Source organism: Macrobrachium nipponense, chromosome 24, assembly GCF_015104395.2.
Source record: "Macrobrachium nipponense isolate FS-2020 chromosome 24, ASM1510439v2, whole genome shotgun sequence".
Lineage (NCBI taxonomy): Eukaryota > Metazoa > Arthropoda > Malacostraca > Decapoda > Palaemonidae > Macrobrachium > Macrobrachium nipponense.
This window is the reverse complement of record NC_061091.1, coordinates 78,494,902-78,522,162: the sequence shown is the minus strand read 5'-3', so window position 1 is coordinate 78,522,162 and position 27,261 is coordinate 78,494,902. Positions and strand designations below refer to the sequence as shown.

The 27,261-nt window shown below is 39.1% G+C and overlaps 1 long non-coding RNA gene across 2 annotated transcripts; it reads right to left on the bottom strand.

Moving 5' to 3' along the window:
* Positions 1 to 23,683, bottom strand: LOC135204363 (uncharacterized). 2 transcript variants are annotated; one of them, XR_010312195.1, is made up of 3 exons: positions 23,358 to 23,683; positions 5,222 to 5,305; positions 1 to 160 (listed from the first exon to the last, which is right to left on the bottom strand). It is a non-coding gene; the product is annotated as an uncharacterized LOC135204363 (long non-coding RNA). The 2 variants fall into 2 exon arrangements; XR_010312193.1 differs by lacking the exon at positions 23,358 to 23,683 and adding an exon at positions 5,795 to 5,871.
* Positions 23,684 to 27,261: the final 3,578 nt, after the last annotated feature.

Here is a 27,261-nt window from a genome sequence, read left to right as displayed (position 1 = left end):
TTTAGTCATTTACACTTGAAATGGTCTAAAATTCTTCAACAGAAATCATGAATGCATAAGGAAAATCAGCGGTCAGCTGTGAGATCAGCTCCAAGTCTGCTCCGACACTGATAAACTAAATGGCTGTAGTAAGTGCTTAAGACATTCCACCCCTGAGACACTGCAAAAAAAAAATTTCATACATAACTTATGTACTTCAACAATAAACAATTTATTCCTTAAACTTAACAGGTTTACAAATTGAATTTACCACAATTTCAGGTCCTGACAACCAGAGAGTAAATATCTGTGATCTTGGAACAACTGAACACCTAAAATGTTGGAAGTGAACATATACTTAGAATACAAGCAGTCCACCCCGGGCTTACAACAGGAGTTTCCCATCTTTTGAGACGCGTCGTAAGCCGAAAGTCAAAAATCCTAAGAAAACCTTACTTTTAATGCTGCATTAAAAACTATGTAAACTGCATTCTTATTGCATTTTTCATTAAAAAAAATTCAAATATTGTTTATTTTGCATTTTTGGTGTCATATTTCTTCTGCCAGATCAGCATTTGTAGGCGTCGTAACCCTGGAAATAATTTCTGATTAATATAATTGAAAAGCGCCTTAACCTCGAACGTTGTAAGCCGAACCTGTCGTAACCCAGGGACTGCCTTAAATGTTAAAGAACAAGATACTTTGTCCCTGTAAGTAAAGTCAAAAATATCTTTAATGGTACATAGAATGCAGAAACTAATTTTTTTAAGTCTCCTCCAGCAAAGTGTGTCAATAGTACAATGATGCTTCAAAGCATGCAAGGCTAACAAGGCAACTTCACCAATGAATGTATAGTATGGAATGTGTAATGACTTCAGTAGTACACAAAATGGGCAGATAGAGAGAGAGAAAACATGAACTTATCCACTGCTTGAAATATGCCGGTTTTCCTGCTTCAATGTTTCAAGTGATTACATATATGTAACTACTTCCAGTCAGAAAGAGGATGCAGGAAATGTCTTATATAAAAAAATACAATTTCTTCAGTGGGTTATGTGGACATGGCATATAACCAAGATGACAAAATTATATTATTCTTGAAAATTTGTTACAATTTATTTTAAGCTGCTTTTGAAGAGATAGCAGCTAACTAAATGGGATTGACTAAGAATTGAACTAAAACCTGTTATATGGCACTTCTAAAAAAAAAAAAAAAAAAAAAAAATGTACACCTGAAAAACAGAAGTCTTTATATAAAAAAAATATTTAATTACAAAAATTTTACCAGTACACAAGTTTAGAGGTAAAATTCACAAAAAGTATAACAATAAAAATGTATTCTGCATACAATTTACATAAAATGCTCAAGTCTAAGACATACAAAGTTAAAAATGACAACATACAGTGCCCTAATTTATTCATAAACTGAAACATAACTCCAGTCATCATTTCATTCCTAACAATCTGAAATTTCATCAGTGGCCAAAACTACCAGTTTCATAAGGTTACCTACGTGGCTTCATACAAGGTCATTCTTAAGACAACTAAACATCTTCCTTCCTTTCACCTTCCATTTTCCTTGAATGGAAGGAGAGTTAATTAATAACAGCAGTTAACTAGCAACCCTCATAACTGCTAAGGGGTCATCTATGTCATGTTTAGTGATGGTTTCCATCAAAGGATGGCAAGGGTCTCATACTTACTGGAGGTGTCTATGGTTGTTGCCATCCAGGATTTTTGTGCTCTACATCTACAGGCATTGGTTTTTTTTTTTTTTTATATGGTGTCTTTATCATTGCATGGAACCAGTGGTTATTCAGCTTTCTACAGGCACTGGTGGACACTACTATGTTCCCTCATTTGTGCTGGTAGAACTGCCCTTCTTTTGTGTGTACAGTGATCCTTTTGGAGAGGCAAGGCAAGTTGTAGTCTCACCAATGTAGGAATGGCAGCACCCATTCATTCTCTTGCCACAATATTAGGCAAATACCTATTCTCATCTTGTAAATGGAGACCGACTATAACCGGCATGAAACAATTTTTGCAGGGGCTGGGCTAGCAATAACAGACATGAAACAAAATTTTTGACAGGTAAAATATTTAGTGCTAACACTATCCCCCCCTCTCAAATTTCTCCTAAATCCTCCCATAGAGCCATTTACTTCTCTTACTTTCTCATCATCACCACCATCCTCACCACTATTCCAATGGTAGGGGGTCAGCTGCCTTGATGCATCTTCATTTATTCCTAACAAAAGCATCTTTGGCCACTAAACCATTCTCTAATCCTCCTTCACTATCACTCCATCTAATCCTTTGCCTCCCTCTTGATCTACCCAAGCATTCTTCACTTATCTTAACCACATGCCCAAACCATCTCGGTATATCCAGCATCATACTGGTAATCTTTACCACCCCTGCACTTCTAAACTTTTCATTCACCAGCCTCCCATGCAACAAGTATCTAAAAATCCACCTCAAAACAATTTCTGATTGCTCTAACTTTTTCGCTTTGCTCTAACTTTTTCGCTTTCCTTCTAACGGCCATGTTTCTGAACCATATGTACAAAATGTTTTCATCAGATTTCAGGGCAACAGATCTTTATCTTCCGATTACTTGAAATTTACTATACACACTACCTCTGACACCTCTTCATTTCCCCCACAGCTGCATTTATCTCAATTTCAACTTCAGCTTCACTCTCTCCTCCTGGCTTGAAGTAGGTTTTAAGATCAGTACTTAATAGAAATTCTCTACATTCTTAAAAACAAAGCCTCTTCCTTCCAGTACATTCTCTCCATCCTGCTTGCTGGATACAATGACCTCATTTTACTTGACTGAAATTATTTAGCAGTGCTGTAATTCACCAGACCACCTACATAACTCCCATACATTTCATTCCTAATCCCTTCACTCAATACATTCATAACCAGTACAAACAGAAATGAGCTCAGAGCTGTTATTTTGTCAACTTCAACTTCGTAAAACATTTGTTTTGACACAATGTTATCAGTTCTGTACTTGTTCTTTTGTACATAATTTCAACCAATTAAAATTTTCTGCCACTTTCCTCTTTTACTACACCAGAACACTACCTCTCTTGGTATTCTATCAAATGCCTTCTCTAGGTTTACAGTAAATGCAGGGTAATAGACCTCCTGATGAACTTGCAGCCGTGTTTCCAGTAAAAGCAAGACAGTCTAGATAGAATCAACTACACCTCTCCCTCTAATCTTCATATTTCTCACATCTCTAATATTCTTTTATAATTACCTTCTAACAATATCTCATCTAATATTCTTTCAAAATTACCTTCTCACAATATCTTATCTAATATTCTTTCTCAAACACCTACCATCAGACTTTCTTCCTGGTCATTTGGGTTCTAACAGTTCCAGTATCCACTCACTACACTTATACAAAGTACTAGTATACCTGAACAGCCAACATTCCAATTTGCACCCTTGATGGACTCAGTGCTATGTCTTTATTTTACCTGCAGCTTTCTTTTCTTCTACAAAATTCATGGTCATCACTGGCCACTACCCCAACCCTACCTCCTGCAAAGTTACCACTTTCAATTTTGTTTTAAAAATCCTCATAAAAATGTGACCAACTTTTTATCATCATGCTTCAGCGAGATATTTCCTTCTCTTGTTTAATGACACTTGAGTGACCAAGATCTTGTCTTTGCTTTTCCCTTTTATTTGATATCCTATGACTATCCTTTTTGCATCCTTTTGTTCCTTACGATCTATTTAGCATTTTAGCTCTTCCAATGGGTACACTCATCACAAGGGGCAACCCCCCTTCTCCTCACTATATAATGCCTTGGCACCTTACATCTTCACCTTCCATTAGCTGAAAGCCCTGACTATCACCTAACTGAATCTTGCACCTCTCTAGTCCACCACTTTTCTCTCTCTCTCTCCTGAGAGCTCTCAGCCACTTGTTCACGCAATGACTTCATTCGCACCTTTTAAGTTTTCTTATTTCGAATATTTTTTTGCTCTACTTCCCCCTCCCCTCAAAGTTATTCCCAAATGATGTCTTTCTCTTACATATTTATATTACTCACACTGTTCTTTGAGAGAATTTAGTAAGTGTTTGGGGATATTTAAATTTCTTATCCTCAAACTTCTTGGATTTCTACATTTCATCTTAATATTCATCATTAGCAATTTATGTGGTTTCTCATCAAGAATTATCTCAATTTATCCTTAGGCTCCAAGCTCCACCAATCTGTGTTGCTCAATATGATCTGCCTTCACAAATCTGTTATTCACACAGACTAATTCAGAACTCCAAACCCTTTCCAGTACATACCTTCATTTCTTACTCCAAATCCATCACCTCCACGAACCTCCTAATACATCTCGTCTCATTTTTCCAACTACCATCCGTAACAGCTCGTACAATTACTTCCTCTCTATCCTTTACCATTCTAACTATTGTTTCCAATAGCTCCGTAAATAGTTGCTTCTCATGCTCCTGGCAACCCATCTAAAGTGAATATGCTGAAATTACATTAACTATCCTCAACTAGAAACATTAGTATGTACATATTAAAGCATATCAGAAACTTTACTCCATTACTGACTGTAACTCCTACTCTATGATAATCCCAGGTCCAGTTACCTGTATAATAAACTGAAACTGACCTGACCCTTATTAGTGAAGAAATAAAACTAGGCTTTACAGAACTTTATTTCATAATATAGCAGTATCTTAAGTACAAATACGTACTATATTTCATTTTTTTTTTTTACAAAAATTCTAAAAGTTATTCATTCTGAGTCTATATTTGTTTATTTGTATGGTGCTTTTACGTTGCATGGAACCAGTGGTTATTCAGCAACGGGACCAATGGCTTTATGTGACTTCCGAACCACATCGAGAGTGAACTATCTCCAGAAATACACATCTCTCGCTCAATGAAATGGCAGAGAATCAAACCCACACGACCACTGAGGTGGGATGCTAATACCATACCAACCACGCCGCTGAGGCGCTTCCAACAGTCTATAAACTTCAAAAAAAGTTGAAGTCTATAAACTAAAAAATAAATTTGAATTTTACAATTTTCATTCTGGCAATTGTGGTAAATCCAAAACTGTACATTGCACTATTTTTTTTAAAACTACTATATTTGTAATTTTGGCTCCATCTGAATACTTATTTCTATCCAACCCAAATGCCCTTTACCTCAAGACACTTCAGGTTAATGAAACATTTACATACCTTTGTTATAGTACTAGCCAACTTCTGTATTATTCGTCTCAATATACACTAATTATTTCAAGAATTTGCAAGCAGTACCATCACCTGAAAAAGTAAGAAAATATTAATGAGATGGAAAATTGAGGTAGTGTTATTTACAAGGTATTATTAACTACAACCAGGCATCAAACCTCCTGTAAACAAGTCTATTACTAAAAGGGACACAGCTTGGGGTGTTTGTTTGAATCTGTAGTGATTTACCAAGAATTACTTACTTGAGTCAACTAAGCTATTTATAACTGATATGTACTCTAGATACAATTTCAGCATAGAAGGGAAGAACATCCTCTTGCTCATGAGTTAAAACTATTACCTCGAGCTGACACATACACAGCTAGAACACTTTTATAAAATAAAACTTAGAAATTTTAAAATAAATCTCCAATATTTCATACATACAATTATGTTGGCACTACTAAATAATAAGGAAGATGAAATACCAGATAATGACGTAAGAGAAAACTACTTATTGGGAATGGCTGAAACGAGGCAGAGGTAAAAGCGCTGGCCAACACTTGGGAGACTGATACGTACTGATCTATTGTAGAGTAGATGCTGGAATTAGAAAACATGATGTTGCTATGATTGTAGGCCCCAGACTTGCCCCTTGCTGACTGAAAAATATTTGACTGAAAGACTTCCGAGTTGCACAATTAGGATAAAGAATAAAAAACAATGTACATCAGATATATGCCCCACAAGAAGAGAAATATAACTTCATAGAGCTTTTGATTTACTCTGGAAGAACAAACTGAGGGCATTTTAATGCTGGGGGATGTACCAAATGCCAGAGTAGGAATAGAAAATGTAATAGGTCCATTCTGAGAAAAAACAAGAAATAATGAAGGCGAAAACCTAACAGATTTCTGCCTGAAATAATTTAAAAATCAGGAATGGCTTCTTCAAACATCAGGATTTGCACAGATATACAAGATATCAATGGAATCAAACAACGGGGTAGTTTGCTCAGAGATCAGTAATTGACTGTGCTCACATCAGATAAAAGGCTCGTACAAAATATAAAAAGTGTTGCCAGGAGTTTCGCTTCACTCAGATCATAGATTGGTGATAGGAAAAATTAGCATTCCTTCTATAAGAGCTGAGAAAACAGAAAAGTTTTCAAAAAACAAACTAAAATATCCAGATAATAAGATTTCAAAGCTCATTTACTGAGAAACTACAGCAATTGGAGCAACAGAATGTGAAACTAAAAGCGCCTTGGAAGTTGGGGAGAAGAACTTGGCTGTAAATATGTGGGAGGCACTAGGAAAAAGTGAAAAGTTTTATGCAATGAAGATGTAAAGGGAGCAGTGAAATTCAAAAATAACACACACGAAATGGATGAAACAAAGAAACCAGTAGACTAATGAAGAATATGTATCCTCTGGAAGTCAAACAGGAGAAATGGAGAAGATAGCAGGTAAATGCATGGATAGAACTTGAAAGTGAACTGATGGGTGGATTTTAAGAAGAAAGATATTTCCAGTTGCAAAACCGTACAAGAAGCATAAAACAAAACAGTATATACGAATATGGAAACATCATTGCCACTGATCAATATCTTAACAAAAAAATGGACCAACTATTTCAGCAACTTAACATAACAGCGGAAGACAGAAATTAAAATTTTTCAATTTGTTAGGGAGGGAAAAAACAGATGATGTAATTTCACATCAAGATTCTAATAACACCTTGAGAGAGAGAAAGGGAAAAAAGCCCTGCATATGATAATATACCGACTGAGTTGTTAAAGAGGGAGGAGATCTGGCAGAGCAGATACTATATGACTTAATTCTATCTTTCTGGCCAGAGAGTAAGTTACAGAATATTGGGGAAGACATTTGTGTCAATTTATAAAGGGGAAGGCGATTCATTTAATTGCAAAAACTATGAAGGTGATTCAGGTAAGTGTGAAAACTAGAGGTATACCACTCTTATGCCATGCAGCAAAACTTTGAATTTTAGAATAGCGATCATGTCATTATCATTGAACCTCAGGTGAAGAACAATATAGATACAAAAAAGATAGAGCCATTTCAGATCTCATATTTACCCTGTGACTTGTCATAAAAAAATCATGGGAATACAATAGGTCACTGTATATAGCAATTATTGACCTAGAAAAAAAGCATTTGACTCTGTACTTTTAAACTAATTATGGAGATGTTTGGGAGAGGTGTATGGAACTGCAATAAAGAGCACATATGAACCATGTGTAACTAATGTAAGGACAGGATACAAAAATGATAAATGGTTTAGTGTAACAACGGGTGTCAAAACAGGAAGGGTACTTTCTCTACTCTTGTTCATAACTTACATTGACAAAATTATAATGGACATTAAAGAATTATCATTATAGGAGACATTATGCTTTTTGCAGAGAAAACAGTTTTTTGGACATTTAACCAGGAGGAATTAGGAGTACTAAGAATGAATATGGGAAAAACAAATAAAAAGTCAGCAAACAACCTCAACCACCCACAATCATTATAAATACAGTGATAAAGGACAACAACTCGTCCAAATATCTGGGATGTGTGTTTACAGATAAGGGTGATAAGAACAGAAAGGAAATCACGGAAAGAATCGATATAACAGATGCTGTGAAGCTCTTTATCCAATGATGAGATGCGCATGTACCTAGAGAAGTGAAGAAAGTAACATTCGAGGGATTGTTGTCATATGGATTGGACAGCTGGACAATGACAAAGAAGTAGGGTCCAACCCTCAAGAGATGGAAAGCCTGAGAACAATAATAAAACAAGAATAGACTGAGAAATGAGAATGTTAGGAGAATAGTAGGTATGGCGCCTGTGATGAACAAGACTGAGAAGGCAGCAGAGATGGCTGGGTCATCTAATGGATGAAAATAGAATTGGAAAGAGAAGGAAAGAGATTGTGAGGTAGACCTAGTAAGCACTGGAAGGATTGAGAGGAGGAGATCCTGACAAAGCATAACATGCCAACAATTGAAGAGCTTAGAAGAGATGGAATATTTGAAGACAGAAGAGATTGGAGTAGACAACAGACCCCAATGACAGGCTGAAAGCCTACCTGGGAGTGGAAGTGAAGTGAAGCAAGTAGATTGTTGCTGTCCAGGGAACAGGGATGTTGTTTTCCTGAAGTACTCAAATATTTTAACCCTAATCAACATTTACTCAATGATATGCCAAGAAGAGTTGGACAACTTGACAAATTTTTAATCAATTTGTATTTTTCATAGCTAGCAAACTTGGGGTCTTAACAATAGAATACAATCTAGCGCTAGCTGGAAATCAGTAAAAACAATAAGAGATTGTAAAATAAGGAATCTGTGGCATCTGGCAACTCGTGCATATGCGAGGCGGGTGTCTGGTCATCGACCAAGCTCAGAACCCGAGAGAAGGCTTGTTGACCCTTAAGAGCTGGATTAAAAAATACAGATGCAGCACCCCAAGCGAGGGATTTTATGAGGTCGGCCAATTTAAGAGAAAAACACTTCAATGGAAAGAGGAAAATATGCAAATGCAGATGGTGTAAGTAAACTTAAAATTGTAAAAAAATTCTTCCTACCTTCCACGAGAAGTTGAAAAAGACTACTATTTACAACCCTTTGTGGGACCTCTTTTACCCAGTTGTTTTTTTTCTATTAAAAATGATAAGAAACTAAAATCAATAGCAATTTCAGAGTATATTTGTCGTAAAATATTTATGTTAAGCTATTGAGATAAAAAAATACAGTAACTGTTATTTGGATTATAAAGTTTTCTAAAATTTCTGTGCAAAATTACAATTATAACTGACATACTATCATAGAAGATAAGAACTAAAACCAACAGCAACCCCTGGGTATATTTATGAGCAAATATATAGTCATGTTTGTGAGAGAGTAATACATGCCTCCTTTATCTCAAGTACAGGCCGCCCACGGTTACCGAAAGGGGTTCCATTCCTGGGGGCCTGACAAATGAAAATCAATTGCTAACCATAATCCAAAAGTCTACGGGTGCCACACACAGTGCCCTAGACTTGTTAATGACGCCCAAGATAGTGTCGCAGTCCGAGCCAGATATTTTGCCCTAGTATGTAAGAAGTTTTATGAAAATGTGAATTTCATTTGCCTAATCATTTACTATGGTCTGCAGGGTAGTTCTACAAATTCCTAATGTCAGATTCAATGAACTTAGCAGTATATTTTGGTCTAGAATATATGAGAGAGTGAGAGAGACTGCAAATGTTTCCTCCACCTCTTATTTATCATACCCTCTAGTTAAATAAGTTAAAAAAGCAAAAGAGAATTATAAAAGTATTGTTAGTATAACATTATAATCCTTGCCTAAACCGCTACATCCATAAGCAACTGAACGATAACAGTTGTTTAGCTACTACTACCGAACTGAATCTGATGACAATGTTTTGCTTGTATTTCAGCCATTGTATAATAGTGAAAAATTACTGTAGTTATGTAAAAAATAACATTAAGTAGAACAGGACTTGAATATTTTTGCATTAAACCTTTATTTGCTATGGAGAAAATATTGGCAAGGAAATATGGTACTGAAAAAAAAAGTTCACACTGCTGATGACTGTATTATCAAGCATCAGCAACATGGATGAAACTCTACCCCAAATAATAGCAGAGAAAAAAGTATTTTAATAAAAAAAATACTGGCCATTAATGAACACATTTTACTGTTGTTTTCATGCTAATAAAAATACATAAATCTCTTAAGTATTATGAAATAGGATAACAATAGCTAATGGAACCTGTCAATTTACACAAAGAAGCATGCTCCCGACACCATTTATTAACAAATATAACAATCTAGTTCACAACAGGACATTTTTCAATCCTATTTCAACTTAATACTTCTTATCACGAAAAATAACGTTGCCCTATTTTTTTTTAGTTTTAGAGATTAATTTACTCTAAATAGAAGCAAGAAAATCAATGAGTTAAATACAGCAAAATCATCTTACCTCTACTCCACTAATTTTTCCAAACCAATCCATTGATCGCTTTGTTTCTTATTTTATAATACTTTAGTAATGTGAGACTACATATGATACTATTGGATAGTATGAAGTAAAGCATAACTTTAAAAGAGCCACCGGAAAAGATGTAAGTTCATAAGGCCTAGCCACCGATAACCAGACAATGGCACCATTTATTGAGAAAAATTCGCAACAAGACCGACTTAAAAAATACTTAATATAAAAAAAAAAAACTTGTCCCATAAAACTAGTTTCTAGGATACACTAAATAGAAGCAAGAAAATCACTTTGAACCGAGCTAAATACGGCAAAATAATCTTGCCTCCGCTCTCCGCTGCTTTTTCCAAACCAAAAAATGATCATTTTCTGTACAGGCGGTCCCCGGGTTACGACGGTTCCGGCTTACGACGTTCCGAGGTTAAGACGCTTTTTCTTCAATATTCAATGGAAAAATCCGTCCTGGGTTACGACGCTTGTTCCGAGGTTACGACGCTGACGCTTCCGACGCTCCGAGTTAACGATGCTTTTAAAAAACGCATACTATGATAAAAATCCTTTATAGTTTAGCACAGTATATAGTAGTAAAAATAAGTTTCTGGTTAGATTACAACAAAAATTTTGAGGTTATGATGATTTTCGACACTTTTTATGTCGTATTTCTTCGATGTTTTTTAGTGACGCCTCATATGCGGAACTAGTTTCTGAGCGAATGAATACAATACTAGCTTGCGGTGCACAAAGTTTACATATAACAGTCCAAAAGCGCAAATAATGAAAAAATCATTGCTTGTTTCCAGTAATAATAACAAATTCCAAGTATCCAAAGAGAGACATTATCCAGTAATTTGATCAGAGAGAGAGAGAGAGAGAGAGAGAGAGGAGAGAGAGAGAGAGCGAGAGAGAGAGAGAGAGAAGAGGGAAAGAGAGAGAGAGTGGGCGTCTTACGACGCTCCGAGTTAAGGACAGAGAAGTGTTCGTTTCATTAAACGGCCTCTGACTCATGCCAGTAAATGTTTTGTTGATACTAATAATATAAGCCTATTTAAATATACGTTTACTTTAATTAGTCTATATGATAAGTAAATAGTATCAACTGTTCTTGTAGCCTCAAGATTTGGCAAAATCGAAGTATCCAAAGAGAGACATTATCCAGTAACTGAACCTTGACATACAAATTTAATTTGTTCCGTTACCAAATCCCAGTCGTATTTATCAAAACATGTTTGTATCTCAATGCATTTTTTCCCATTAAAAATAGTGTAATATGTATTAATTCGTTCTAGCGGTATGAAACCACACCTAAACACACGCTAAATTACATATAATATACACATTTATACACAAATAAAAGAGTAATAACACACAATGATAAAATAACATAGCAATGTGATAAATGATAATGTTAATAAAATCAATTAAAAAAAAAAAAAAAAGGAATTTTACTTGCCACAACGAAAGATGACGTGAGGCCAGCAGGGGGAGGAGGTAGGGAAGGGTGGCAGGGAACGATTTGTTCTCTCTTTATTTACGTATGTACACTAATAACTACGTAATAAACACAAATGAAATAACATTGCTAAACTAATTTTTATTTATTTTTTTTAATCAGTTCGTAGTTTAGAAATAATGGTGATGCCTTTGGAAGGTTTTTATAGCTTCCTTCTGCTTGATGATCGTGGATATTGTAGAAGGATTTCGACCATACTCGTTTGCCAAATCGACGATACGAACGCCACATTCATGCTTTGCTATAATTTCATGTTTTGCTTCCATCGAAATCATTTTCTTGGGTTTTTTTTCTTATCACCTGCTTTGTCTTTAGCTTTGAGACCCATGGTTAATAATAAAATAGACAAAATAACACGAAAAATAGGCGCAAATACAATGAACTAAACAACGACGTGTTAACATGCAGCACCAACAAACAGACTGAACGCCATTTATCGGTCGCCTATGAACAACTAACACTCGTCGCAAAATCGTATCTCAAATATTTCGTTGTATATCAAAGCTGATATTTTCGCAAATTTTTTGTTGTATCTCAAAACATTCGTATATTAGGGCAATCGTATGTCAGGGTTCCAGTGTAATTTGATCAGAGAGAGAGAGAGAGAGAGAGAGAGAGAGAGAGAGAGAGAGAGAGAGAGAGAGAGAGAGAGAGAGAGAGACGAGATAGGAGAGAGAGGCCCTTGGCGGCAACAATGGTCTCGGAAGGGATTGACGTAACGTTTATTTTCTGAACAGATAGGACAGAGAAGTGTTCGTTTCATTAAACGGCCTCTGACTCATGGCAGGAAATGTTTTGTTGATACTAATATATACGCCTATTTAAAGATACGTTTACTTAATTAGTCTATATGATACGTAATAGTAATCAGCTGTTCTTGTAGCCCTCAAGATTTGGCAAAATCACTCCAGGTTGAAACAATAAAAACTTCAAAGAATGTAGTGTCACCAGAGGATTACAATAGTTTTTACCTTCAAGAACCAGCATTCTTTTATGAAAACAAAATAACTCCAGGTTGTACATAAAACTACAGGAAACAACATGTTGTGTAACCAAAGATTACAAATAAGGTTTTTTTTGATAACTTATTAGTTTAAGACATATTTCCAAGCGTCGTTCCGGCTTACGACGATTTTCAGCTTACGACGCGTCTCAAGAACGGAACCCCCGTCGTAACCTGGGGACTGCCTGTATTTATAATACAATAGTAATATAAGACTACATACAGTATTATTGGATACAGCAAATTAAAGAATAACACTTTAAAAGAGCCAAGGAAAAGATGCATATTCGTTATGTTTATATTTTATGAGGAGGTTTCAGCACTTAGCCTAAGCCACCAATAACCAAACAAAAGGTGTTATAAACCCTACAAAGGGTAAAACCCAATTATGAAATATACTGAACAAGCACCGCAAAACCGAATTGCCGATAATGGGGGCTGCCAGTTCACAATTAAGTCATGAGCCGCCTAGAATGTGTGAGCGAGGCAGTCTCAAAGTTATGGACTACAAAGTAACAGAACCTCTTTCTTTCCCGCCCGATTCCCCCAAATCGCTGGCGCGCAATATTGATACTAACCATGAGTGAATCCGTCCAGTAAGGGTTAAGAATACAAAGCAAGCTGTCAAGACAAGATGTTAGGGATGATTAGGTTTCCTTTTTTTATTGACAAGGATAGTGCTTTAAATTGATTATCAAAGATTACTATGAATGGTTAGCGCATGCAGGTGTTTTTTAGATTATTTTAGATTATAAAGTTTTTGGCACATAGCCAAGCGCCGGAGCCGAGGGGCCATTCAGCGCATATATATCTTAAGAATAAAAAAAAAAAATTCGCTATCACACAAAGAAACATACACACAACCGATCTAACATACAAATCATTCATTCATAAAAACCAACAAGAAACCTAAAACAATTAAAAGATAATTACAATTCGTAAAAAAGACCAATATTTTTTAAAAATGTCATAATTTGCTCTGCCTGAGCACCTTCACCAAAATATCGGCAAGTGTCTTATTTGCCAGCAAACAAGCTCTACGTTTGGTTTCAAAATGAGGGCACTCCACCAAAATATGCACCACAGTCAAATCCACATGACAGGTGGAACGCGAGGAACCTGCCTATCCGCTCCACTCATCATTAGATACCCGTGAGTATATTTAGTGTGGCCAATACGTAATCAGCTAAAACTATCTCAGACCTTCTATCCATCCGGCTATGAGGCCAAGGATGAACAGAAGGCCTAATCGACTTTAATTTAAGATTATTATCTAAAGTAGACCAGTGGGCCTGCCACTGGTCTCTACAATAAATCAAATGGTAGTTTTAAAATCGGAAACAGGGACGCCCATGTTGGAAATGTGCCTAAGCCTAGTTGCAGCCTTAGCAGCAGCGTCGGCTCGTCATTCCCAACAATTCCAACATGGGACGGAGCCCAACAAAACCTAACAGAAAAACCTCTTCTATTAATTAAAAGATAAAACCAATCTTGTACTTCTTGCATAAAGGTTGCAAGAGACTAGGCTTTTAAGAGAAGATAAAAACACTTAATGAGTCGGTAAAAATAGTAAAAAACCTTGTTAGTATAAGAACTATAAAAAAATATACTTAAGAGCAGTCAAAACTGCCAGCAGTTCAGCTGTAAAAACAGAGGAATTAGATGGAAGCTTCTTTTTAATAATATTATCACTAGTCACTACAGAGCAACCAACACCATCAGAAACCCTTCGAACCATCAGTATATATATGTTGAGAATCACCATGTTCAAAAGCATGGTCCAAAAAACTTGCCCTCAACTGATCACCAGAGCTGATACTCCTGCTGTCCCTAATTGGGCAGATTTCTAAGAGTGGCCTATTCCAAGGAGGAAATTTTGAGGGCGAAATTTCAGCTACTGCAGGGTGTAGTAATCCCACCTCCCTGGCAGAGCTTGCTAGTCGAACTTCAAGCGGCTTTGGCAGTCTAGGTCTATTTGGGGCTCTATCAGTTGGTTCTCTAAACATACTTATAATTAGGGTTCAGCTTTGATGTAAGTACTCTTGATATGACTCTCAAGCCCTAATTCTCCCTACGGTAAATAGTGGGGGAAAGCTCACTCAACATATAGGCTTTCTACTGGAGAAGTTCTATAGGCTCCCGTACAAATACGTAAAGCCAAATTATGGACAACATCTAATTTCTGCAGTGTTGTCTTGCATGCACAACCATAAATTTGACAACAAATAATCCAATTTTGCTTAGGCATAAAATCTGGTACATCCTCAAAAGGGTGATTCGATCTGCCCCCCAATTAAAATTAGAAACAACTTTTAGAATATTAAGACGAAGCTTCATGTTACATACAACTTCATTAACATGTTGAGCAAAAGTTAATTTCTTATCAAATGTAATACCTAGATACTTAATGCTATCTTCATAAGGTAAAATCGAATCATTTAAAAACAACGTAGGGATCTCTTCCACTCTTCTTAATCGGCAAAATCGTATAGCTTTGGTTTTTTTCTGGTGAAAATTTGAAACCTTTAGCACTGGCCCATAATGTTGAAGCATTAATAGCAGTCTAGATCTTTTGACAAGCTTCGACAGCTGTAGACTTGCTACAGATTATTGCATAATCATCAGCAAAGGCCAGACCATGCACCCCAACAGGAACTTGTTCTAGTAGGCCGTTGACAGCTACATTAAAGAGTGTTGGACTAAGGACGCTTCCCGGAGGTAACCCTTCTTCTTGATGGGTAAGCAGAGGAAATGTAAGAGCCCACTCTTACTTTCAGGTAACGTTCTGACAAAAAAATCTTTCAGACAATAGAACAAATTACCCCACAACACCCCACTCTACAAGTTGCAAAAGGATACCCCCTCGCCAGGTAGTGTCGTAGGCTTCTTTTTCTAAGTCAAAAAACACTGCAACAGTCTGGTTTTGCACAGCAAAAGCATTCTGTATCTCCCGAGTAAGGAACATCAAAGGGTCAGAAGTACTTCTATTTTTCCTAAAGCCAAACTGCCGATTAGATAAAAGATTCTTTGAATCCAAATACCACACAAGTCGAGCATTGACCATCCTCTCATAAATCTTGCTAACACAACTGGTTAGAGCAATTGGCCTATAGTTCTTAGGAAGGAAGGAATCTTTGAAAGGTTTTAAAACAGGTACAATAATCGATATCTTCCAAGACACTGGTGAAGTTCCCGAAAGATAAAAACTGTTTAAAATGTCTAAAAGAAATTGTTTTGTACTTCTAGGCAAATTAAAAATCATTGAGTACAGTATATCATCTTCCCCAGGAGATGTTGGGGAAGATAACGAGATTGCTTGATCTAATTCTTTCATGGTGAAAGGAAGATTATATGACTGAATTTGAACTAACAGCAGGAACAACCGTGGTACCGTCCCTAATATTCCTGAATGCAGTAGAGTAATGTAGGGCACTAGATATATTGGAGAAATGCCTACCATATGTTTCTGCAACTTCTCCAGAATCAGATATGAGTAAGCCATCAATTTTCAATATAGGCAAGGGAGGTGGAGAAAATTTCCCTTGCAGCTTTCGGATTTCGTTCCAGACTAATGACATAGGGGAATCATATTTTAACTCGCTTATATATCTGATAAACGATTCCCTCGTTAGCCTGCTTAAATGTTTCTTTTGCTTAGCAAGAGATCTTTTATAGATAATTTTATTGACCAAGCAAATGATATCTATGATATCTCTTGTAGCAAGTTCTTGTTATCTTTCGGCTCAAGGCACATGAATCGCTCCACCAAGGTACTAGAGGACGACGAGGTTTCCAGAAGTTCGAGGAATTGACAGCATGGCAACACACAGCAATATATTGATTAAATACTCATAAGCAGATGTTGGGCTCTGAAAATCAGTTCTCTCTATCAACTTCAGTAGATTTTTTGAAAAATCAGTCCCAGCAGCCTCCCCTACCTTCCATTTTGGTAAACATGGAGATGGAATATTTTTCATATACTTTAAGTGAATGGGCCAATGATCACTGCCATGATCATTCTGGTCTACTACCCACTGATAATCTAACCTCAAAGACGAAGAGCAGATAGTGAGGTCAATGGCTGAATCAGTATTATGAAAAACATCATGTCCTTGTAGTGCGGGAAACCATCATTCATTAAAGTGATGTCATTTTAAGTCAAGCAGCTGTTCTATTATTAAACCCCACCGGTCGCAGTTTGGCTCTCCCCAGAGGGTGTGCTTGGCATTAAAATCCTTCATCAAAATGAAGGGTTTAGGAAGCTGGTCTATCAGTGTCTGAAGATAGTTTAATTCTAGCTGACGGGGATTACCCTGCGCATCCTGCAATCTACTTTCTAATGATGGATCAAGGTACAGAGACACAAATTGTGATCCATTTACAATTAAAAATTTGGACTGCACAAGCCTGCAACACAGTGTTCAATTGAACAACCCTGTGATTAACAGACTTGCGGACTATGATGCCTGTGCCTCCCTGAGCACGTACACCTATCAGGGGTGGAGACCTGTGAAATGAATAATTAAAACCCACATTGGGTGTGTGCTCTCCCAACTTTGTCTCTTGTAGACACATCGCAGATAAATCATGTTCCCTAAACAGAACCCGAACTTGCTCTCTATTTGGTATAAATCCACGGATGTTCCATTGCATGAGCGCCATTATTTAGAGGAAGGGATCTTAAAATTCCCTACTAATTTAGGAATCTGTGTCCTGGTGAGAGAGATCTTATCAGTTTTACCAGTACTATTTGACCTAGATCTAGGTGTTACAGATCTTTAGAAGATGGGCTTTCACTTGCCCTTTCAGTTTTACTTTTGTTCTTTCTACGATTGCTGAGTGACCGTGAATGAGGCGAAGAGGGAGAAAGGGCCCTCTTCTGACGAATAAAGAGGGCCTCTATCTCCTCACCATCATCTCCACGGTGCACTGTAATGACAGGATCAGGTGAGGGCTCAATGTCAGGCAATGTCCTGACAGAGAAAAGTCGTCAACAAATGGACCTGGCTTGAACCCTTGAAACAACAGGGTCCCCTGGCTTGACCAGTCTCTCTACAACATGAGGAGCCCCGCCAGAGGGGCCATGAGAAGCCCCACTAGGGGGGCCATGGGGAGCCCCACCAGAGGGGGCGTGGGAAACCCCACCAAGGGGGGCATGGGGAGCACCCAAACAGGGAGGGGGGGCACGGGGAGCCCCACCAGAGAGGGGCATGGGAAACCCCATTAGGGGACCGCCGGGGGAGCACCACCTGAAGGGGCACCAGAAGTAGCAATATCCGGCTGTTGTGCCTTCAAGGCATCTGAATAAGTTTTCTTTCCCAAACAGCTTCTTGGCCTGTCCCACACTGATGTGTTCAGTGATAGATTTAAGTAATGCCTCTTGTTACTTTTTTAAATTCACTGCATTTCTTATCTCGGGCTCGATGGTCACCCTTACAGTTCACACAAATTACCGGTTCAGAACATTCCTCATGCTCAGGCTTGCCACACGATTCACAAAGTTTATTTCTGGTGCAAACATTTGAGGAGTGTCCAAAGCCAAAACATTTAAAGCACTGGAGCACTCTCGGTCTATAAGGACGAACCTTCATAATTTCATTGTCAAGAACAATTTCAGATGGCAAAAAGGACTTACAAATGTTAAAATAATCATAGACGAGCGGGGCACCTTGAAAACCTTCCAAACCATGTCTGGACACATCTCCAAAATTTCCTCTTCATCCATTTCATGTAAATCTTCATTGAAGATGACACCCTTTGCATAACTAAAATTATAGTGAGGTTTTACCTCTTTTATCATACCTTCAGGATTAAGCTTTAAATTTAGGAGCATTACTGATTGAACATTGGTCTTGGCATGAACTAAAAAACTATTACGCCCAAAGCGAGTTACTTCTGGGCTCCCAACATTGCCGATCTTCTGGCTTACCAACCTTTTCACCTTGAAGAGGTTGCCTCTCTCACCATGTGTTGTAATAATCAACCACTTAGCTGGGTCTGGTGATCTGGAGATTTTACTTATTTTACTTGAATCTTTAGTTTCATTTGGTGGTCTATATATCTCAAGATGCCTAGGGACCTCTTCCGCCTCTACAAGTCCAACACTCATAGAGTTTGACCTAAACTCTGTAGGCTCTGTGAGCTTCCGATTCGTTGTTGAAAAATATCCAAAATTCAAAACAACCATAATTTTTGCCAAGTCTATTCCGTAATTCTTTTAAGTTTCCAAATTTACAAAATTCATTAAATAAGGTATCATAATTCCAGTCTAAAGGGACTGGTTTTACATACAAAATGTTTGTAACAAGGAGCTCATTTGAAAAAGGCTCCAAAGTCACAATAGAGGAATTACCAAAATTTTCCTTGTCCTTATCCTTGCCCAAGTCGTCAACAGAAGGTTTTGGTGTCTCCATAAGACGTACAATTAATGATTCGTCCAGGTAGCCCCCCACCCACCAAGGAGCCACATTTAGAGGACAGTGTTATCCCATACAGGGCTGCCCTAGGGGTACCACCCAGATATACACCCCACCCTCAGTGCTTAAGGCGTCATGATGTCCGTCGAGATCAGACCCAGCACTAAGAGCAGGGTTTGACATATAAACTTTCCCCTCGCTCGACCACGTTAGGTACTCGAGTTCTACGGGTGAGGTGGCATGCCAACCATCCTCACCCTCCACCAAATCCATTGAGAAAGTCCAAATCATGTCCAAAACCAATCCAAGTCATCAACATAAAATCTGTGCCTTATAGAGGGAGGAAGCAGAAGGATGAAAAGTTTTAGTAAAAGGAAAAGGGCTGACTTATTTAGTTGGATCAACAGCTGGGCACCAAGGCCCAGCAAGAAAGTAGTTCCCACCAGGCATCAGGGCCCAGCTGCTGAACCCTAAGCCCCCCATCCTCGGCAAGGCTTCAGCATCTGGGGGGTGCAGGTGTTTTTGTTTGTTTGTATGGTGTTTTTTACGTTGCATTGAACCAGTGGTTATTCAGCAACGGGACCAACAGCTTTACGTGACTTCCAAACCACGTCGAGAGTGAACTATCACCAGAAATACACACCTCTCACTCCTCAATGGAATGGGTGAGAATCGAACCCCGCGACCACCGAGGTGGGATTAATACCATACCAACCACGCTGCTGAGGCGCTACGCATGCAGGTGTGTATTCTTTCTTGTTAGATGCGTAAAAAGTTTTGGGTCATCTTTCTCTACAGTCGACATGATACTCAAGTCTTAGTGTTGTATATCGACATTCAATGAGGGCAATCAAACTTAACCAGAACTATTAAGGGAATTCAGAATTAATGCACCAAAAATTTCTTTCAGGTATATATTTTCATGGATTATATGGGTCCAATATTTTGTGCAAAATGAACAATCATATGGTTCAAGGTCTAGGTTATTAAGTATATTTCTTGTAATTGGAATAGGGCAACTAATTTAAAACTTTATTTGTTGGTAAAGGAGTTCCTAAGATCCTTCCAGGTTTTGAGTTTGGTTTGCCAGGTTTTTGCATTTCTGACATGGGTATTACTCAACTTATAGCTGGACCATCCAGTCACGGACTTTTTAAGGGATCCCAAGGTCAAGCTGTATTTGGAGGAAAATGGAGTCAAAACCAGTTCAGTTTGAGCACTTTTTTCAAAGCGCCAAAGTTAACTAGGATCAATAGTGAAGACTTTGTGCCAAGTTGACCAAGAAGCGTTTACTATGGCTTGATGTAAAGTAATGTATTAAAGGTAAAGACTTCAAATTTTTGATAGCTCAGACTATACATTTCAGTAAATAGAAGGGCTAGCAATCTCTAAGAGACTATGCATGGGAAAAACTTTATAGCAAGTTTACCTTAAACCATTATTTCCCCCCAAAAAAACTGTCAAAGTGCGGGTCAGCATTGGATGAATAAGGGACCCAATGTGTTCTTTAATGAGGCTCCAGTTTTATATATGGATAACCAACTTGTCAAAAGCAAGGAGTCTATAAACATTATATTCCTAGAGGTCAACTAATTTGGGGAATCACAAGTGGCATTTAATCTTTAGTTTTATAATAAAAAAAAAACTTATCACTAAAATTTCAAGACACCCGCAGTCACCGAGTTACGTCGGGGATTCCATTTCTACACCACAATTGTAAGCTGAGAAACAGCATAACCAGAACATTGAAAATCAAAAGGAAACCTTACTTTTTGGTGTCTTGACAATACGTAAACGCATTTTATGCGCTGTAACCCAGGAAATAATTTATGAATATATTTAAAAAGTGACCTAATCTTGAAACGAAGTAAGCCAAGTCAGACATAACATTGGGACTGCCTGTATGAAGTTCATTCTTCCAATGAGAACTCCTTTAAGAAGGGATGACAAATACATAAATATGGCTCTCACGTAAGCCAAACTAGTTTGAGATGACAGAATTTTACACCAACACAAATACTTTCACTATTTTGGTAGCCAAACGGATATAATGCCAGGTTCTCCATCTCTTACAGGCCACTGGGCTTAACCTGGTGATCGAACTTACATAAGATGGCCGACAAGGCAATGGGAAATACAGTGCCCCCATACGTATTTGCTTTCTCCAGATTTGCGAATCTCTCTCAGGATCATTTCCCATTATTTATCAATTTCATCAAGAAATGCACTTTTTGTGATAACTATTACAACTATTAAATAAAAACCAAGTATGAACATTTTTGTGGGGTTGGTTTTCTCAGTTTTAACTTACAAAATAGGCTATTTTCAGCGTTTTTATAGGGGGTTCAAACTATTCGCGAGGAGGTCTGGTAAACATCCCACACAAATACGGGGGACCACTGTAATGGTATCCAATCCAGATACTTCTCTTTGCTGCCACCAGGTTGTGCTAGTTACCTTGAGGTGACCCCAGGCCAATCCAGAGAAGCATGGTCCAGGAGACTGGGCTACTCTGCCATTAGGACAGTTTTGAGCGGATGTATATTTAGCTGGCTCTACTTCACAGTAGCAATCATTTGCCATGGGACACCAATTCCGGGACCCCAACTCGTAAAGGAGTGATCGTTTGGGATACCCAAGTAATAAAACGTAAATGGGGAAATCAGCAGCCCATTTTCCTTAGACTATATATTCCATTTACTTTTTTATCAAAACCTAACCAAATTCCTCCCTGTGGATTCCATTGCGTATCTCTCCCCACTCAGTCCCACTACATGTCCCACCTTGGACCCCGTATCACTCTTCTATGCCAAAGCCACCCATCATTTGCATGCTTAGCTAATTTCCAGATTATGAAAAGTGATAGGTGACACGCAAGTATCTTTCGACTGGCTGTTCTGTCCATGTGCCTGTTTGAGTAGTTAGAACAATCTTAAGCATTCAACCATGATGTTACACTGAGTTAGGATAGCTCAATGGTATATTTTTAGGCCCTTAATGCATCTTATTCCTTTGGTTAATTCAACATGAAGCCTTATCGTGTGTGATGTACGACTAATCTCATCTCAGACTTTCATTCATGACCTGGACCTCCATGTGCAACAAGAAAAGGAATTCAGTTTCACAGCACTTAAATAATTATACTACCTATGTCTATTATACCCATGTGTGCTCATGGTTATATGTAATCATTTGAGAGCTATTATTTGGTAGTAAATTTTTTAAATGTTCAATGAGAATATTTTCACCTTGAGGCAACCCGATGTAGAATTCACATTATCTGCATTCTACGTTTTTGTTTTTACTGGCAGCCATTTTATAGCATTCCGTTGCACAGCCATGGATTGCCCAGTAACAAATCCTTAAGCTAGACACCTTGGGAACTTCCTGGACAATGAAACTACCCTAAGTTGTACACTTGGATACACTGAACCCTATATTATGAGACCCTCTTTAACATTTTCCCCTTCTTATGTGCTGGGTATGTACGATTAGTTTTATTGGTGAAGAAACATACCATTTAACTCCACTCTCCTCCAGATCCCAAGTGCAACTACCCAAATAAACAAAAACCTTTGCAGTCATAAGAAAAAATTTTAAAACAAAATGGAAACTAAAACAGCTGATAAAATGCTGAAATAAAAAATTCAAAGCAACAAAGGCAAGTTCGCAAATAGCGGGGGTCAACTGTACACCTATGAAAAATACCCATTTTTCAAAACTTAACTCATTCCAAAGGGGATGTAACCATTTGCCTTAAATATATGGGGTATTACCACTTAGGTAGGAGGTAGCCACAGGGAAAAGATCAAGTTGTTCAAACTAGACGTAAAAGAGACCAGAGGGGTAAAGCCATGCTCCTAAGTTCCCAGGAAGGAAGGGAACTTGTGTATGAACTAAAAAGTTGGGAGAACCATCATTACCCCACTGAAGTTGTCAAGCCAATAGGCATTCTTTTCATGGCTAATCATAAGTGATGGGTTCAGAAAAGAGCACTACATTGGCCTCCTCCCCCTGAGGAACAGAGGGCAGTGCATGATAATGTAGAAAAAATGCACTTGTACTGTACTTTCTTTAAAATAATTTAGTTCCAGTTTTTTACACTGGCCTGGATGTGCTCTGGATGCATAAAAATGTTATGGGGGTAATCAATCATTTTTATTACTCTTCTAACAAGAATGAGTCAAGACTACATACCTGGATGCAATGCTGGATGCTGGGCACCCAGACATTTTTTCCCATAAGAAAAATTTATGATGCTGTAGAGAACTGTTATGTCAATGTTACATGGTTCAGTCACAGGTCATTGTGAAGCTAGTACTTGATCTAGGGGTTATCTAATGGTATAATTTTATAAAGCACGTGAGTGACACATACATCAGTAGTGGTGCGACATGCTGCAGTTACATTAAAGGAGCCATAATCCTTTAATATGTACCACTGCCAGGTTTCCACATGCAGGACCACCCAACCAAGAGGCACAAGATCAATTTGTCGTAAATTGTACTTTTCCTAACTATACAAACCTGAGGTCCTTTAACATATGGAATGTAATCAGCGGCAGCTGGAACCGGTCGTAAGCTTTTGAACAAGGTGGTTCGGTAGTTAACTGCTTGTCTGGTAGTTGGGTGTCCCGCCCAGCTGGGAGGTGAAGCTTCATTTTGCTTTAGCCCCAGGAACAGAGTGAGGGGTGGCATGAGGTGGGACTATGTGTAAAGGACCTCAGGTTTGTATAATTAGGAAATACAATTTACGACAAATTGTGATTTGTTCCGACACATAATACAAACCCTCGGTCCTTTAACATATGGAAGACTCACTTATTGGTGGGGTGGAATCTGAGTCTTAAGAACAGACTGGTGTTTGTCCGACCTTGGTTCCCTGTCTGGTGTAAGAGCAAAGGGAGGGATCCTAGCCTCTGCCCAGATGATCGGGGTGTGCACCGCAGGATCAGTGGTCAGACCTCTGGACCAAATTCATAAGAGGAGGCAAGCGTACCTCTTCTGAATAGCAAGCAAAAAACTAGTTCCTACTCAAGAGCCAAATATAAGGTGATGGGTTTGTCTCTTGTTGGCATCCACTACCCCCCCTTGTTGGGGATTAGGGGAGAGGTGGATACCGCTCCTATCCTTACTGAAAGAAATAGGACAGAGCTCAGTCACGTAGCTTACCTGCATTGGCCTCCTGTCCAGCGTAGTGACGACTGCAGCCCTGTGCCCGCAGGTAGAGGAGAGAAAGGGGGAGGAGGAAGAGAAGCCAGTCAAACCTCATTCGCTTGCCCAATCACGCAGTCACACAAGGATGCAATGCTGTTCTGTCCGCTTGAGAGCTGGGTAAGCTAAACAACTTTTTGAGCAGCCACACGGGTCCCAAGGAAAAGGTGTCCAAGGACCTGTGGGCGATATCCCGAAGACAAAAAGATGTGAAGGTGGTCTGGTTGGTCCAAACCCCTGCCTTCAGCACTGTGCCACGGAGAAGTTCTTGCGGAACGCAAGGGTTGGACCAATACCTCTGACTTCATGGGCTCTCGTATGAAGGGTACCGGTGTCGTCACTCCTATCCAAAGCGTAAGCCTTCCTGATCACCTCATGAAGCCAGAGAAAAAGTGTTCTTGGACACCACCACCTTGGTAACCCTGGTGCTAACGAAGAGGCGTTGACACTCAGGCCTGAGATGACGAGTTCTCTTCAGATAGCGCCGTAGCGCCCTCACAGGACAAAGCAGCAACTCATCCGCATCATCGACGGTGAAGTCCTTCAGGGAGGGAGGGGATCATGAATGACTCGAACCCGTTGTCAGGGACTGAAGGGTTCCAAGTCTTCGCACGAAATCCGGGACGGAATCGAGCGTCACTGATCCCCATCCCCTTGTGTTTAACATCGAAGGAAAGACCATGAAGTTCCCCCACTCTCTTCATCGACGGCCAGGCCCAGCAGAAAGACTGTCTTGAGGGTCAGATCTCTGTAGACGATCTCGGAGTGGCTCAAAGGGTCTTGAGTCAAACTCCTAAGGACGAGTCACATCCCACCCTGGGGGCCTGAGTCCCTGGGTGGGCAAAACCTCTTGAAGTTCTTCATCAGGAGGGAGATCTCCATGGAGGTGGAGATGTCCACTCCCCGCAGCTTTAGGACTAGGGCCAGGTCAGCTCTTGTAGCCTTTCATTGCGGAGACGGAGAGGAGCTTCTCTTGGCGAAGGAAGACTAGGAAATCCGCTACCTGCTGAAGAGTGGCTGAGAGGAGACCAACCCCGTTCCACGACACCAACCACATTACGACCAGACCACTTCCCCAAGTACAGTCCCGGTCCCCGGGTTACGACGGTTTCCGGCTTACAACGTTCCGAGGTTATGACACTTTTTCTTAAATATTCATTGGAAAAATCCGTCCTGGGTTACGACGCTTGTTCCGAGGTTACGACGCTGACGCTTCCGACGCTCCGAGTTAACGACGCTTTTAAAAAACGCATGCTATGATAAAAATCCTTTATAGTTTAGCACAGTATATAATAAAAATATGTTTTTGGTTACATTACAACAAAAATTTTGAGGTTATGATGATTTTCGACACGTCGTATTTTTCTAATTTTTTTAGCGACGCCTCATATGCGGAACTAGTTTGCGAGCGAATGAATACACTAGCTTGGGATGCGCAGTTTAAAACAGTCCAAAAGCGCATTTAATGAAAAAATAATTGCTTGTTTCCGCAGTACATAATTAAAAAAAACTAAGTTTCTGGTTAGATTACAACGCAAATTCCAAGGTTACGACGTTTTTTTACGCTTTTTTAACGATACCTCATACGCAGAACTAGTTTCTGAGCGGAGGCGCATAAATTAATTAACGCTATTAAACTGTATGGTAAATTGACCGAACAACGACCTCGAACGGTCGAGGACGCTAAGCGTAACAATACCAAACAACGCCACCTCAATCGCGTGCTTGCCTGCAATATCACTAGGTTGTGTGCTGAGACGGTTCTGTTTTTCATTGCTTTTTTCGCGCAATTAATATGGCTCCTAAACGCCAGAGTACTCCCTCCGATGATAGTTCATCAAAGAAGTAGTTCATCAAAGAAGAGGAAGTTATCAAGAAAGGAAGGTCATCACCATGGAGGTAAAATATGACGTGATCAAGCGGTTTCGGAGAAGGGACAAAACTAACACAGAGATAGGTCGTTCTTTAGGGTTGAGCCGGACGACCGTGGTAACCATTGTGAAGGACAAGGATCGTATCCTTAAGCATGTTAAGGATGCTGCGCCGATGAAGTCAACAGTGATTAACGAGAAGCAACGTAGCCAGAGCATTGTTGAAATGGAAAAATTGCTCATGATATGGCTGGAGGACCAGAACCAGCGACGTGTTCCGGTGAGCTTAAGTGTGATCCAGGAGAAGGCTAGAGCGCTGCATGAGGCAGTAGTGAAAAAGTTTAGAGAAGGCAGAGCTGGTGGTGAATTTACGCAAGTAGAGGTTGGTTTAACCGTTTTAAGACTCGTGCAAATTTACATAATGTGAAGCTGCAAGGTGAAGCTGCTAGTGCTGATAGCGAAGCAGCAGAAAGTTTTCCAGCGGTTTGGCTGAGATAATTAAGGATGGTGGTTTCACGGCTGACCAAGTCTTTAATGTGGATGAGACTGGATTATTTTGGAAAAGAATGTCAAATCAAACGTACCTTTCCAAGGAGGAGAAGTCAGCACCTGGCCATAAAGCTGGAAAGGAGCGACTGACTTTGCTGTTTGGGGCCAATGCAAGTGACTATTTGAAACTTAAGCCCTTGCTGGTGTATTTGGCCGAAAATCCCAGGGCTTTCAAGGCATTTTCAAGAGTCAACTCCCTGTGATTTGGAAATCAAATAAGGCGGCTTGGGTTACCTAGATGGTCTTCAAAGATTGGTTCAATGACCATTTCGTGCCAGCAGTGGAACGGTATTTGACTTCGAAGGGTCTGCCTTTTAAGGCCCTCTTAGTCCTGGACAATGCCCTGGTCACCTTCAAATTTGAGCGACATGCACCCTAATGTGAAGGTGGTGTACCTCCCACCAATACCACATCGCTGATACAGCCAATGGACCAGGGAGTAATAGCTAAATTTCAAGGCTTACTACC